Source organism: Carcharhinus amblyrhynchos, chromosome 22 (assembly GCF_965287045.1).
Source record: "Carcharhinus amblyrhynchos chromosome 22, sCarAmb.v2.hapA, whole genome shotgun sequence".
NCBI lineage: Eukaryota > Metazoa > Chordata > Chondrichthyes > Carcharhiniformes > Carcharhinidae > Carcharhinus > Carcharhinus amblyrhynchos.
This window is the reverse complement of record NC_137345.1, coordinates 47,479,614-47,493,184: the sequence shown is the minus strand read 5'-3', so window position 1 is coordinate 47,493,184 and position 13,571 is coordinate 47,479,614. Positions and strand designations below refer to the sequence as shown.

Genomic DNA, 13,571 nt, shown 5'->3' with positions numbered 1-13,571 from the left:
CCCCATATTGACTGGGGCTCCCTTACAGCCATGGCTTGGATGAAAAGCAATTAGTTAGATGTGTCCAGGAGGGTTTTTGGATGCAGCGTGTTGACAATCCAACCAGGGAGGGGACCATACTTGATTTGGTATTGGGAAATGAGCCAGGCCTGGTGATCGACATTTCGGTGGTGGGGTATTTTGGGATTAGTGACAATAATTCCATAAGATTTCGGGTAGTCATGGACAAGGACAAGAGTGGCCTGTCCTTGGGGGAGGGTGATTAATTGGGCAAGGGTCAATTACATCCAAATTAGATAGGAACTGGGGAGTATGGATTGGGAGCGGCCTATGTGAGGGCAAATCCATGAGTGGTTTGTAGGAGGCTTTTAAAAGCCAGTGATTGAAATGCAGGACAGGCATGTCCCCGTAAAGATGATGGATAGAAATGGCAGGATTCGGGAACTATGGATGACAAGAGAAATTGTAACCTTAGTTAAAAGGAAAAAGGAAGCATACGATAGGCATTTAAAAACTGATGAAGCACTTGAGGAGTACAGTGAAAATAGGAAGGAACTTAAACCTGGAATTAGGAGAGCTAAAAGGGGCAATGAAATTCATTTAGCAAACAGGGTCAAAGAGAATCCCAAGACTTTTTATGCATATATTAGGAACAAGAGGGTAGAAAGGGAAAGAGTAGGCCCACTCAAGGACAAGGGAAGGAAGTTATGCTGAGAGCCACAGGAACTGGATGAGATCCTTAATGAGTACTTTGTATCGGTATTCGCCAAGGAGAAGGATATGGCAGATGTTGAGGTCAGTGACAGGTATGTGAACGCCCGAGAGAATGTCGAAGGAGGAAGTGTTGAGAATCCTAAATTGCATTAAGGAGGCAAAGGAAGAAATAGCTGGGGCCCTAACTGCTACCTTCACATCCTCTTTGGCCACAGGTGAGATTCCAGAGGACTGGAGAGTGGCCAAAGTTGTTTAAGAAAGGAAGCAGAGATAATCCAGGAAATTATAGGCCGGTGAGTCTGACGTTAGTCGTGGGGAAGCTTCTGGAGAAGATACTGAGGGATAGGGTATATGCATATTTGGAGGAAAATAAACAACTTAGTGACAGCAGCATAGTTTTGTAGGGGAAGGTCATGTCTCACCAACTTTGGTTGAGTTTTTTGAAGAGGTGACAGAGATAATTGCTGAGGGAAGGGCTGTGGATGTGGTTTACATGGACTTTAGTAAGGAATGTGACAAGATCCCACATGGCAGACTGGTACAAAAACTAAAATGACATGGGATTCAGAGTGGGCTGGTTAGATGGGTACAGAACTGGCTTGGTGATAGAAGTCAGACAGTAGCAGTGGAAGGCTGTTTTTCAGAATGGAGATCTGTAGTTAGTGGTCCACAGGGATCGGTGCTGGGACCTCTGTTGTTTATAGTACGTATAAATGATCTGGAAGATTACGTGGGTGGTTTGATTACTAAGTTTGTGGATGACGTGAAGATTGATGGAGGATAGATTGGAGACTTGGGCACAGAAATGGCAGATGGAATTTAATCCAGACAAATGTGAGCTGATGCATTTTGAAGGATCAAATTTAGGGTGAATTATACTGTAAATGCTGGAACAGAACAAATCAACAGTACAGAGGGACCTGGATGTGCAGGTCCTCAGTTCCCTGCAAGATGAGGTGAATCTACATTTTATGCTATAATATGTGGAATATGGGCAAACTGGCTGAACTACAGATAAACTTAAAATTCTATGTTTCAAAGCACATGGATTTAAAGTGGCTGTAAATAAGACGTTGACACACAAAGAGATACACAGCCTTATCAAAGCCAACTGAGAATTGCTTAAGCAGACAAAGGACAATGAGTCATGGGAAAAACTAGCCTGCTAGTTATACAAAAACAGGCGCGACTGGATCTGACTAAAAAAACCAACCATTGCAACATCTATAGACAGTAACATTACAGCCTCCAAGTTGTCTGCGAAATCCAACAGGTTTGGCTCCAGGCTGTGTCTTGCAAAACCATCTCCATGGGAAAGCGATTAACACCTCCGGGGGCCCATCAAAAAACCATTTTGCACCTTATCAGCTCCAAGCACTCTCATCAAATTCGAGCAACCATTGGGAGAAGCCCAACAGGATTTTCACAGTAACTTCATTGCAGTGTGAATGTAAGTCTTCTTGTGGCTAATAATTACATTTAATTTTTAGAAGCCTGCCAGAATTTCAAACGCTGAATCTTTTTGAAATTGGATAAAGACAAAGAACACGGGACTCCTTCAGCCCGAGCACACGGGTTCGTTCACTTCTCCACAACCACAGCCTAACTCTAACCCTAACTCTAACCCTAACCCTAACTCTAACCCTAAACCTAACCCTAACCCTAACCTTACTCTAACCTTAACCCTAACCCTAACCCTAACCCTAACCCTAACCTTAACCCTAACTCTAACCCTAACCCTAACCTTAACCCTTACTCTAACCCTAACCCTAACCCTAACCTTAACCCTAACTCTAACCCTAACCCTAACCTTAACCCTAACCCTAACCCAAACTCTTCTCCAAGCAGAACAAACTTTATCAACTTCAACAGCTGAAAAGACTCTAAATTAACTCTCCCAAGAAAGAAATTCAACAAGTATCTACCAGCAAAAAAACTGCATTTGCAGACACAACCCGAGACTGAAGGTTGTACAGCAAAGAATTTTATACTGACCTAACCATGCAACCAAAGGTTCGTGTCTCTTGAAGGCAAGACAGCCCTGACATCTTTTTAGAGGCAATACTGCTCCTTTGACCCCAGGAGCGGTGAGTATAATCTACAGTCCATAGAAATCCCCAATTAGCCAAGTACTGGTGGTTGGGAAATTGTGTAAAATTGTGTTAAACTAAAAATATCATTATAGTCTCTTGCTTCTATAGCACAGGAACTGGTTATGTGTGCAAGTTGACAGCTCTGGTTAATTTCATTCCTTCCTAAATAAAATTTGGCCTTTTGTGTCACCCACTCACCTCTCTTTGCATTCTGGTGGATCACAGAGCTAGGACATAAAGTCTAGAGTCATAGAGATTGGGGTGCCTTGGAAACACTCACTCAAGAGGGTTCACTGGTCAAGCACAAACAGTGGCTCACTTTTCTCTCTCGTTCCTGCAAAGTTGACCCAATGTGACACTTGTGCCATTTCCTCCATCTGCAGGGACGGCACGGTAGCACAGTGGTTAGCACTTCACAGCACCAAGGACCAGGGTTCGATTCCCAGCTTGAGTGACTGTCTGCGTAGAGTTTGCATGTTCTCCCTGTGTCTGTGTGGGTTTCCTCCAGCTGCTCCCATTTTCTCCCACACTCTGAAAGACATGCTGGTTAGGTGCATTGGCCTGAACAGGTGCCAGAGTAGGGGAATTTCACAGTAATTTCATTGCAGTGTTAATGTAAGCCTTACTTGAAACTAATAAACAAAATTTAAATTTTAGGAGAGACACACACATCCAAGAGTTGTAGCAGAGATCACCACATGTGGAATAAAAAATCCCCTACAACCCTTAGGAACATTAACATGTAGAGGGATCTGGGCGTACAGGTCCACAGTTCCTTTTTAGTGGCAATACAGGTGGCCAAGGTGATTAAGAAAGCATAAGGCATGCTTGCCTATATCAGCCAGGGCATTGAGTGCAAGAGTTGGAAAATCATGTTGCAGCTATATAGAACCCTGGTTAGGCCATATTTGGAGAATTGTGTGCAGTTCTGGTCACCACAATACTAGAGGGATGTGAAAGCTTTAGCGAGAGTACAAAGAAGGTTCACCAGGATGTTGCCTAGTCTCGAGGGTGTTGACTGGGAGGAGAGGGTGGATAAACTAGGATTGTTTTCACTGGAAAGACAGAGGCTAAGGGGAGACCTGATAGACGGCTACAAAATGATGAGAGGCACAGACAGGGTGGATAGTCAGAGGCTTTTGCCCAGGGTGAAAGTGTCAATCATAAGACAGTGCAAGTTCAAGGTGAGAGGAGGAAAGTTTAAAGATGTGTGGAAGACATTTTTCACGCAGAGAGTGGTGAGTGGCTGGAACATGCTGCCGGAGGAGGTGGTGGAAACAGGCGCATTAGCAACACTTAAGGGGCATTTGGATGGGTACATGGATAGGGAGGAGATAGAGGGATAAGGACCGTGTTAGGGAAGAAGGATTTCGTTCAGTTTAGTTTGGGCATCATGATCGGTGCAGGCTTAGAGGGCTGAAGGGCCTGTTCCTGTGCTATGCTTTTCTTTGTTCTTTTGAAATCTTAGCCAGTTTGGCCTACATGTTTTTCCAGAGCCACAGCAATGTGGTTAACTCTTAACTGCCCCTTCCAGGGTAACTAGAGATGGGCAATAGATGCTGACCCAGCCAGCACGTCCCATGAACCAATATTTAAAAAAAGGACCAGTTCTCTCAGACAGATGTAATCCCACGCTTCCTGATCCCAGCTGGGAACGTGGCACACCTTCAGAAATATCGGAAATTTGGGTGCTCATTCTGCACGATATCCCAGTTGCTTACATTAATAATGCGTAACCTTCTGATCCCTATTTCCTGCTGGATTTGGAAAATCAACAAGGGAGTGTTATCATTAAAAATATACAGCTGGTCCAGATAATTTTTATTGGGCAGGAAAGGCTTGATCGATTTAAATTTACAGCCCATTTCACAAGTAAGGATACTTATTCTGGTCTCTTTGCTTGTCAAAGGATATTTGATTTGCCAGCACTTTACAGTGTGAATTTTGAGTATGACATTATTAATGCAGTAATATTAATTCCTGAACACCAACGTGGTGTGAATCTCAAAAATACTGGCATATTTGCTGAGCTCAAACTTCACACCATTGGATGAGGATGCTGAATAAATGAGTGTCACTTACACGAGGAACTCATAGACTCATCGGGGGGGGCACGGTGACACAGTGGGTTAGCACTGCTGTCTCACAGCGCCAGGGACCCGGGTTCGATTCCCGGGGGCACGGTGACACAGTGGGTTAGCACTGCTGTCTCACAGCGCCAGCGACCTGGGTTCGATTCCCAGGAGGCACGGTGACACAGTGGGTTAGCACTGCTGTCTCACAGCGCCAGGGACCCGGGTTCGATTCCCGGGGACACGGTGACACAGTGGGTTAGCACTGCTGTCTCACAGCGCCAGGGACCCGGGTTCGATTCCCGGGGGGCACGGTGACACAGTGGGTTAGCACTGCTGTCTCACAGCGCCAGGGACCCGGGTTCGATTCCCGGGGGGCACGGTGACACAGTGGGTTAACACTGCTGTCTCACAGCGCCAGGGACCCAGGTTCGATTCCCGGGGGCACGGTGACACAGTGGGTTAGCACTGCTGCCTCACAGCGCCAGGGACCCAGGTTCGATTCCCAGGAGGCACGGTGACACAGTGGGTTAGCACTGCTGTCTCACAGCGCCAGGGACCCGGGTTCAATTCCTGGCCTCGGGTCACAGTCTGGGCGGAGTTTGCCCATTCTCCCCATGTCGGTGTGGGTTTCCTCCGGGTGCTCCAGTTTCCACCTACAGTCCAAAGATGTGTGGGTTAGGTAGATTGGCTGTGCTAAATTGATTGGTGTGAGAGGACTAGCAGGGTAAGTATGTGGGGTCACAGGAATAAGGCCTGGGTGGGACTGTGGTCAGTGCAGACTCGATGGGCCGAATGCTCTCCTTCTGCACCGCAGGGATTATATGATCCTATTCTAGGAACTCAATGAAGATCATAAAAGTCCGCTGGAGAATGAATAGTCCCCATGAGTAATGAGAGCCCTCGACAGGCTGTCCCCATTGTCTGGGGGTAATTAGACAATGAATTCTAATGACAGAAAGTGGCAGCAAACTTCATTCAACACAGATAAATGTGGGGTGTCACATTCTCGTAGGAAGAATATTACTTCCTGTTTGGAAGGCGCAACTCTTGGTGGGGAAACAAGAGGATGGATTTTATGGGGCAGTGCAGTCCCCACCAGCCTCCCCACCACCAAGTAAAATGTTCAAGGAGTCCTGCCTCGGGTCACAGTCACTGCTCTGCAGCAATTTAAAGTTTATTTATTAGTGACCAGCAGGCTTACATTAACACTGCAAAGAAGTTACTGTGAAAATCCTCTAGTCGCCACACTCCAATGCCTGTTTGGGTACACAGAGGGAGAATTTAGCACGGCCAATGCACCTAACCAGCACATCTTTCAGACTGTGGGAGGAATCCAGAGCACCCGGTGAATACCCATGCAGAAACGGGGAGAATGTGCAAACTCCACACAGACACTGACCCAAGTTGAACCGGGGTCCCTGGCGTTGTGTGGTAGCAGGGTTAACCATTGTGCTACTGCTGCCTCACAGCACTAGGGACCCAGGTTGGATTACCCACTTGGGTCACTGTGTATGTGTGCGGAGTCTCCTCACTCTCCCCGTGTCTGCGTGGGCAGTGTTAATTTTGCTTTGACATAAGATATCTGCCCCTATCTCAGCGGTGGGTAATTGGCCCCCACCTTAGAGAACTCCCACCCATTCAGATGGCCAGTGTCTCTGTGGTCCTTACAGTGCTAGCTGGGTGCGGTGGCCGGCGCTGGAGCTACAGGCAGTCCCACCACACTGAGGAGCCCAGGAATTTCCAAAGTCGGAGTTTTCAGAGAAGGGGGTGGTGAATGGGAATGGGGTTGGGGAGAGGGGATGGGGTCAGGGTGAGAGAGCCGGGTTCAGAGGACTGGAGTTAGGTTAAAGGGGGAGGGGGGAATGAACTTGGGGGAGGCTGTGCTGAGGCCAGGGTACCCTCACAATGAAATCCCCTCCCTTGCCTGATCCTCAATCTGCTAAAACGGCCAAGCCTCCCATGTGACATGAGCCTCCCCCCCTCAGTCGCGGGTTAATCCAGGAGAAGGATGAGACCTTAAGAGCCTGAATAGGGTGGCGCGGTGGCACAGTGGTTAGCGCTGCTGCTTCACAGCTCCAGGGACCCAGGTTCGATTCCTGGCTTGGGTCACTATCTGTGTGGAATTTACACATTCTCCCCATGTCTGAGTGGGTTTCCTCCCACACTCCAAAGATGTGTAGGTTAGGTTGATTGGACATGCTAAATTAACCCTTAGTGTCCTGGGCCGTGATAGGTTAGCGGGGTTAGCAGGTTAACTAAGCGGGGATAAGGTCTGGGTGGGATTGCTCACTCTCCGTGTGGGCAGTATTGATTTTGCAGCCTGGATGGGCTGAATGGCCTCCTTCTGCACTGCACTATGATTCTATGTCAGAGGCACCAACCCCACTCCCATAAAATATCAGACACATGGGGAGTGCGTAGGTGTGAAAATCTGCTGGTGGACTTTGCTTGCCATCATGCCCACCCCATCTTTTTCAAAGCAGGATAGCACGAAGTCAATCACTAAAAGTTATTCTGAAGGTTAGTAAAGCCAGATAAAAAAACTAGGCTTCAATTTGATGGGGGTAGAATTGAAAAGTGGGGGGTTATGTTAAAGCGCTTTGTTAGACCACACTGAGAGTGCCGTGTGCAGTTCCGGTTACCATAGCAGAGTTTTACCGCACTCAATCAGGCACGTGCCAAACCTGAACATGCATAGAATTGCGCCAGATGGTATCAGGGTTGCGTTCCAATGTCACCGTGCACACATGGAATATTGAGATAACCAGGCAGCGCAGGAATTGGAGCTGTGCCCAACTGCAGGGCCAATTAAGGCCATTAAAAAGCCTCTTAACAAATTCTAGATTTTGCGCTCTTCACACGGACAAAAATAGTCGGCTGGAGTTAAGATGTTATCAAATGCGTCATCCAGTGGTGGGATTAAAGGCTCCCAGAGCACAGGCAATTTTTATTTGCGATTTTGCCGCTGTCATATTTTTGAGATTGCCAGATTTGTTTTTGATTTTGTGAGCTTTCTGAACTGGCTCTGTGACAAATCTGTGCCAGAGTTTGAACAAAGTAGATCAATCTGTACAAGGGAAACATTGACGTTTACAGAAAATATTGGCCTTGAAAATCCATGGCCATTTGGCATGTTACCACTGTAATGAAACAGGGGACGTGGAGGATTAAACTGAGAGTATGGGCTCCCTTAACATTAGACAGGGTGGCACGGTAGCACAGTGGTTAGCACTGCTGCTTCACAGCTCCTGGATTCAATTCCTGGCTCAGGTCACTGTCTGTGTGGAGTTTGCACATTCTCCTCGTGTCTGCATGGGTTTTCTCCGGGTGCTCCAGTTTCCTCCCACAGTCCAAAGATGTGCGGGTTAGGTTGATTGGCCATGCTAAGAAATTGCCCCTTAGTGTCCAGGGATGCGTAGGTTAGAGGGATTAATATAGGGATATGGGGGTGGGGCCTGGGTGGGATTGTGTTTGGTGCAGGTTCGATGGGCCGAAGGGCCTCTTTGTGCACTGTAGGGTTCTATGATTCTAGACTCCCTATGAACCAGGCCTCCATTATAACACAGCATACAGATACCAAAGGTTCATCATCAGACGTATCTCAGCTAACCCAGCAGGTGAGGTAGGGTAAGATCAGATCCGTGCATAATTAAAAAGTTTTTTTTGAATTATTCTCCTACGGAAGGGGACAACTACATTTTGTTTGCCGCCCCCAGCACGCGCTCTCTTGCTTGGCAACCATCCCAGGCCTCCTCACCACAGCCACTATTCCTAGCTGCGACACCTCAAACTGGCAATCTAGAGCTGTGGCAATAGCCACTGGATCTGATGTACCCTCCAGATAGCTTTGGGCATCTGTAAACACTGGAACATTCTCTCCCCTCTACACAATTTCACATTGGGTGGCCAACTAAGGCCCGCCCAGCCTGAAATGCATCTTCCAGTTGCCTGGCTGTGTGGGCTAGGGTGGGATTGAATCAGACACTGAGCCCAATGGCAACCCCAAGGACTTTGACAACATCAGTCGAGAAGCAGGTCCTACAGCAGGGAAATGAATTCGATGTCCAAGTCCCACCACAGAAAGATGAACACATAGGTCTCCAGTCCCAAGGCAGCCCTGAGAGAGTGCCGCACTGCCTGTGCTGCCAGTGTTCAGGTGAGATGTTACTCTGAGGTCACTTCTACCCTCTCAAGAGGATGCAAAAGATCCAACATTGCAGTTTGCATGGTGGTACAGTGGTTAGCATCACTGCCTCACCAAGCCAGGGACCCGGGTTCAATTCCAACCTCAGGTCACTGTCTGTGTGGAGTCTGCACATTCTCCCCGTGTCTGTGTGGGTTTCCTCCGGGTGCTCCGGTTTCCTCTCACAGGTGCAGGTTGGGTTAATTGGCTGTGCTAAAATGTCCCTAGTGTCAGGGTAAATGTGTGAGGTATGACAGTAGGGCCTGGGAGGGATTGTGGTCAGTGCAGATACAATGGGCCAAATGGCCTCTTTCTGCACAGTAGGGATTCTATGATTCTACCTCAGCCTTGCAGACCTCTTTGAGATCTTGCTGTGCGCAACTTGCTGGCTGACACATTTTCCATGTTATGTCCATGACCAAAAAGCAGTGAGGGTCTCTGGGATGTCCCAAAGTCATGGAAGGTGTTGGAGATTGGCTTAGTCATTCTCTTTAATTTCTTCACTAAAGTAAATAGGTGAAAGGAACCCTCTCCCCAACTCTTTCCCCCCTCTCTCTCCTGCTGCCACAAGGTATAGTTAGATCAGTGACAGATACTGGACAGACCCTACCGATATTCACAGCACATTTCAGAGCTCCGATATACACGGTGAAGGTTTTAGTCAGGATAATTTCTCAGCCAAAAAGCTGCAAGAACATCACCAAGTTAATTTCTGTGCAGCAGGACCTATTTGCTTGTCCGCTGGAAGATTAATTGAGGTTGCCAAAAGTGCTTGGGGATACCGCTGGGCTCAGTGCCTGACTCAATCCCACCCCAGCCCTCACTGTCAGGGCAACAGGGAGCCACCTTTCACTCTGGGCAGGCTACCCGGTGTGAAATAAGAATATGATTTCACCCCAGAGAGGATTCTACATCCACATCAGAGCCCACCACATGCACAGGGGGGAATTTTTCTGTTCTGTCCACCATGGGAATCAGAGTGGGGGTGGACCATGAAAAAGTCTCAGAATGTGAGTTTCAAGCCCCGATTATCAAAAGAAGCAATGGAGAGGATGCAAAGGAAATATGCAACTCTGAAACTGGAAATGCCTGGTTTGGTTTTGATGTTTAGGGAGCTAAACATGGTCCTTGTGGCTAAAGGGGTTGAGGGGTGTGGAGAGAAAGCAGGAGTGGGATACTGAAATTCGGCACGATCAACTATGATCATATCGAATGGTCATGCAGGCGAGAAGGACTAAATGGCCTCCTCCTGCTCCCATTTTCTCTGTTAATACACATCAGAAAAGATTGGCATGTCTCTTCTCTTGACCAATGAATGCTGAGGGGTGACCTAATGGATGGCATTTTAAAATGTGAGAGGTTTTTATGGAGTGGATACATGATCCTTGTAGGGGAGAGAATAATTAGAGGCCTTTGACACAAGTTGGTCACAAAGCGGAATTCAAAAAAAACCGTCCACCCAGAGATTAGTGAGAATTTAGACCTCGCTACCAGAGGGAATTGAATGAAATAACAAAGATGTATTTACATAAGAACATAAGAAATAGGAGCAGGAGTAGGCCATCTAGCCCTTCGAGCCTGCCCCGCCATTCAATAAGATCATGGCTGATCTGTCGTGGCTCAGTTCCACATTCCCGCCCTCTCCCCATAACCCTTAATCCCCTCGCCTATCAAAAACCCATCAACCCGCGTCTTAAAAATATTTAGCGAGGCAACCTCCACTACTTCAACGGGCAGAGAATTCCAGAGATTCACCACCCTTTGAGTGAAGAAGTTCCTCCTCAACTCCGTTCTAAACCACCCCCCCTTTATCTTAAGGCTGTGCCCCCTAGTCCTATTATCCTTTCTGAGCGGGAAGAGTCTCTCCACCTCTATCCTATCCATCCCATTCATCATCTTATACGTCTCAATGAGATCTCCCCTCATTCTTCTAAACTCTAACGAGTACAAGCCTAGTTTATTCAGCCTCTCCTCATAGCTCAACCCCCTCAACTCCGGTATCAGCCTAGTAAACTTCCTCTGCACTCCCTCCAAGGCCAAAATATCCTTGCGTAAGTGCGGCGACCAAAACTGCACACAGTACTCCAGCTGCGGCCTCACCAATGCCCTATACAGCCGCAGCAAGACCTCCCTACTTTTATATTCAATCCCCCTCGCAAGGGGAAGTTAGACAAGAAAATGAATGAGAAGGAACTAGATAGTTCTGATGTTAGATATAGATGAGGAAAGATGGGTGGATGCTGAGATGGAGCATAAATATTGACCTTATTGGGCTGAATGGCCTGTTTCTGTGCTGTATACCCTATACAATTCTATCCAACCCTATGTATTGTTTGGTGAGGAACTCAGTGATAATAGATACATTGTGATCCTATATTTCCAGTGAATGGCATGTCCAGATTATCCAGCTGTACTGTTGCTGACGTAAGCGTGTTTAACATTTCATTAGTCAGTAAACAACAGAATGAAGCTGCATTTATATGGTGCCTATTAACATTATAAAATCTCCCAAGGTGCTTCACCGGAACCTTATCAAGCAGAATTTAACACCAAATCACATAAGGAGACATTAAGACAAATGACCAAAAGTTTAGGCAAAGAAGTGGCTTTTAACAAGTGTCTCAGGGGCTGAGAGGCAGGGAGGTTCAGGGGGACTAATCTAGAGTTTAGGCCCCAGGCAATGGTCACCAGCACTGGACTGATTACAGTTGGGAGTGTGCAAGAGATTTGGAGAAATGCAGAGTTCTCAGAAATGATGGGATTGGAGAAAGCTACGGAGATAGGGAGGGGGCAGGAGAGAGAGACTGGAAAATAAGGATGAGAGATTGACAAAGACAAGTATGTCCCAGGATGTGATAAACTCACCCAGCAGACCCTCCAGTGCTGGGTTTCCAACTTCCATTAGGCTAACTAGGGAGAAAAACTGACCAGGGTCCTGGCACATTCTCCAGCTTCATTCCAGCCAAACCTTTATACAACTACAGCAGACTGTCCATCCCTGAATCTGGATGCTAACATTCAATAAAGTTATCCAGTGAGTGCGCCGCTATTATCAATGACCTGTGAGCGAGCGCTGGGAAGCATCTTGAAGACATTTGGTAATAACAGGTGGATCAACATTTGGTTAAGAATCTGATTGAAGCCTCAAAGGTTAATTCCAAAAATGAGGATCAAATATTTGCATCAAGATAATAGCTGCAGTGCCGCCAGATTATAAATATACCAGCCGAGAACCCAGCTGCTAAATGTTGATTATAATTGTTGCTGTAATACGAGCATTAGAACAGCAAGAGAGCATTTCACCCCTTGCGCCTGCTCTCATATTCACAAAGCTGATCTGTAACTGAACCCTATAAATCCACCTTTGCCTCATTCCATTGAGTGTTTTGTTCACCAAAGTGATTATCAATCTCAGATTAGAAATTGATAATTGACCCAGCGTCAAGCTCTATGTGCAGAAGAATCTCCTCGCATCATTGCAGAAAGGCTTAGCTCCAATTAGTATTATTCATTCATGTGATGTATGCAGTGCTGGTAAAGCCAGTGTTTATTGCCCATCCCTAACTGCCCTTGAGAAGGAACCTTCTCGAAAGACTGCACCCCATGGTGTAGACACATCCAAAGTGCTGTTAGGGAGGGAGTTCCAGGAATTTGACACAGCGACAGTGAAGGGGTGTTCTTGTTGCCACAGTGTTTATCTGGCTGCTCCAGTTCAGTTTCTCATTGCAGGATGTTGATAGCGGAAGGAGTCAGTGATGGTAATGCCATTGAATGTCAAGGAGAGATGGTTGGGTTCTCTCTTGTTGAGATGGTGTGTTATGAATGTTATTTGCAACTAATTGGCCAAAGCCTGAAAGTCTCCCAGGTCTTGTTGCATGTGAACATGGCTGCTTCATTATCTGGGAGTCTCGCATGGCAGTGAACATTGTGCCATCATCAGTGACTATCCCACTCTGACCTTATGAAAGTCATTGATGGTTTGGGCTTATAACAAACCTGAGGATCCTCCGCAGCAGTGTCCTGAAGCTGAGATGATTGGTTTCCAGCAGCAACCATTTACCTCTGTGTTAGGTATGACTCCAATCAGTGTTTCTTCCCTGATTCCCAGAGTCTTCAGTTTTGCTAAGGCCCCTTGATCTTATCCAAATGCTGTCTTGGTGTCAAAGGCAGTCACTCTCACCTCATCTTTGGATTTTTGCTCTTTTATCCATGTTTTGAGCAAGGCTGTAATATAGTTAGGAGACAAGTGTTCCTGTTGAATGTCAGTGAGTGGGTTATTGGTGTGTGAGTGTAACATGTTAGCATCATTGATGGCACTGTTCATCACCTTGCCAATGATTGAGGGTAGACTGATGGGGCAGTCATTGGCCAGATTGGATTTTGTCCATTTTATTGTGGACAGGACATAACTGGGCAATTTTCCAGATTGCTGGGTAGGTGCCAGTGCAGTAGCTGCACTGGAAAGCTTGGCTAGGGGTACAGTCTTCAGCACTCCAGGCAGGATGA

At 46.9% G+C, this 13,571-nt stretch overlaps 1 protein-coding gene across 1 annotated transcript in view; it reads left to right on the top strand.

Moving 5' to 3' along the window:
* The first annotated feature begins 2,056 nt into the window (after positions 1-2,056).
* Positions 2,057-13,571, top strand: part of LOC145357124 (alpha-1,3-mannosyl-glycoprotein 4-beta-N-acetylglucosaminyltransferase C-like) — a 169,657-nt gene continuing 158,142 nt past the window's right edge. The window contains exon 1 of the mRNA XM_080210279.1: positions 2,057-2,164. The gene's annotated coding sequence lies outside the window, so the exon portion shown is untranslated. The remainder of the gene's footprint in view (positions 2,165-13,571) is intronic.